At 33.7% G+C, this 2914-nt stretch overlaps 1 pseudogene; it reads left to right on the forward strand.

Annotated features, from left to right (window-relative positions):
- Window positions 1-1322: 1322 nt before the first annotated feature.
- Window positions 1323-2550, forward strand: LOC146935336 (F-box/kelch-repeat protein At3g23880-like; annotated as a pseudogene).
- Window positions 2551-2914: the final 364 nt, after the last annotated feature.

The following is a 2914-nucleotide window of genomic DNA, read 5'->3' on the forward strand; positions in this document are numbered from 1 at the left end:
TATTTTGATCTTTGATTTCTACTTTTTGCGGTGAATCTTTGATCTCTTCGTTAAATAACCCGTTTAAAATAAATAAATAAATAAATAACCCATTTAAATTTACATAGTTATATAATTACTGTCCTCTCGTGAGCTTAACTCAGTTGGTAATGGACAACGCATGATAATGCATGATATATGCAAGGTCCGGGCCGGTCACTGTCCGGGGTTCAAATCCCGGTCACCACCAAAAAAAGTTTACCGTCCGGGGTTCAAACCCCGGTCACCACCAAAAAAAGTTTATATGATTACTTTTCGGTTTAATAATTTTGTAGGTCACTATACTATTTAGGAATTTTAAACAGAACCCTAAACTAAAAAATTATGGAATCAGATCCTTCAACTAATACATAATTTTCAATTATAGGTCCTTCTGTTAAAAACTTATTAGTCAACACTGATTAAACATATGACATGACAACTAAATTTTTTGTTTATTAGTTTTTAAAATAAATCCTTGAACAGAATCCCCGATGTAAAAAAGAAAACTGAGTCCTATTAATGCACACTTTTGAAATTTAGTTGACATGTCATATGTTTAGTCATCATTGACTAATTGTTGACCAACGTTTTTTTAATGGAATGACATAATTGAAAATTATGTTATAATTGAAGGATTTGATTACAATTTTTTTTAATTTGGGGACCTATCAAAAAATTCCTAAATAGTTCAAGGACCTATTTAATAACTAAACTTTAATTTTAACTACTCATGAAAATTAGTTTTCTTTGGGTCATTATTTATGATATTTTTTAGGTACAGGGTTGGAGAGAAATGATGTTAATTAAGTATTACCGTAAAATGAGTGAAGTGGACATACGTGACCCATTTAAGCATTCAATTTAGGTTGTTCTATTGTGGATGGTCTTAGATAATAACCAATGATTTTTCTTTTATGGGAGATTATAACTAAATGATGATAATTGCTTAAAAAAAATTAAAATGATGATAAATATTGTGAAAGAAGATAAATGTAATGAAGGTTAAATAAAGTTGAAGAAGTATTCAACTATCTTTTTTTTTTTTTTGAAGGAAGAAGTATTCAACTATCAAATAGTGATTTTAGTACCCCTAGAAAAAAAAATCGTGGTTGCAGTTTTTATTTTATTTTGAAATTTTATGGAAATATGGGCTTTTACCCTCTTTTGTACCAAATTTTAATTTTTTTTTTTTATGGAAATAGGTTTTAAGTGGAAGAGTACCGTCCTTAAAAAAAATTACGTGGAAGAAACCAGTAGGTACAGTCTCGTACCCCTAATATAACTGCATTCAGGTAGGTTCAATGTCACCAGGAAACCACGACAATGATGTAAACAACGTAGTTTCTTCTCACTCACTTATGGAGGAAACAACCACCACCAAGAGGCAGAAGCCAGCAAACACTATCGGAACCCTAACAACACCGCCGCCACTACCCAGTCTTCCGTTAGATCTTGTTGCCGAAATCCTGTGTAGGCTTCCCGTGAAATTACTCCTTCAATTTCGCTGCATCTGCAAGTCCTTCAAATCCTTAATTTCTGATCATAAATTCGGTAAGAAGCACCTTCAGTTGTCAGCAAAGCGCCACCACCTCATGCTAAGCACTACCATCAACTCAGGCGAGTTACTTCTCTTTGATTCACCAATACCCTCTGATTTTTCATTCTCTACTATCACCCACACAAAACTCAATTACCCTAATTGTCTGAAAATTGGATACACTCCTCATTTGCTCAGGTGCTCTCGCTCTTGTGATGGCATCCTTTGTTTCACCATGAATAATGGTCCTGCTGTTTTGTGGAACCCTTCCATTAGAACATTCAAGATGTTGCCTCCTTTGGATGATAAACCTTTATCCGCTTATAGTTTCGGGTATGATCATTTAATTAATCATTATAAGATTGTTGATCTTTCTCTTTGTAAGGACAAAACAGAAGTTAGTGTTCATACTTTGGGTACGGATTCTTGGAGAATGATACACGACTTCCCATATTTTAGTCCGTTGTGTGGGTCAGGAATATTTGTGAGTGGCAATGTTAATTGGTTGGCATTAGACGGTGTGACTTCTTCGTGTGTCCTTGTTTCTCTTGATTTGAAGAAAGAGTCGTATCAAAAGTTTTTTCCGCCTAGTGTGGAGAAGGATCATTGGACGACTTTGGGGGTTTTAAAGGATTGCTTGTGCATCTTTGCAAGTAATGATGTATTTTTGAATGTTTGGGCTATGTAGAGTCTTGGACTAAATCGTATCATATTCCTCACAAGGAATTTCAAGGTTTGTCTGCCTACATTTATGAGAATGATAATGACCCACTGCTTATGGACTTTAATGAGTTGGGACGTTACAAATTGAAGTTGGCTGTTTACGATTTCAAAAGCGGTGCCTTGAAAACTCAAGTGATTCAAAGTCTGCCATGTGTAATGGAGCCAGAAGTCTACATTGAGAGTCTAATATCACCTTGTTTTTAATGTTATAATAATGTAGATGTTGTGTTATGTCACTTGAGATTCAACTACAACATATATATAGTTAATTTGTCTTTATGTTATTTATTTTATGGCCTGTTTGATTGCTAGTTAGTAGTGACTTGTCGGATCATTGTTAATTAATGGCTGATTGAATGTTGAAAAGTTGCTGTTAATTTCAATTTTATGTTAGTTAGAGTTGTTGGTTTTCTAAGCGTACATTACATTTTAAGTAGTTTACAGTCAAACATTGCATTAGACAGTTTTTCATTTGATTTTCTAAGATTTGAGTTACAGTTTAGATGTATAATTTATGGTAAATTTTCTTACTGATGGAATGGTGCCCTTTTCACTCAAATGCGAGGCTCGTGTAATTCATTCAGATACAGTTTTATAAATAATACTTCCTCCGTTTCAAAATGAGTGTTTTAA

This window comes from Medicago sativa, chromosome 3 (genome assembly GCF_051527215.1).
Source record: "Medicago sativa cultivar Bolivia chromosome 3, Bolivia_mono, whole genome shotgun sequence".
NCBI lineage: Eukaryota > Viridiplantae > Streptophyta > Magnoliopsida > Fabales > Fabaceae > Medicago > Medicago sativa.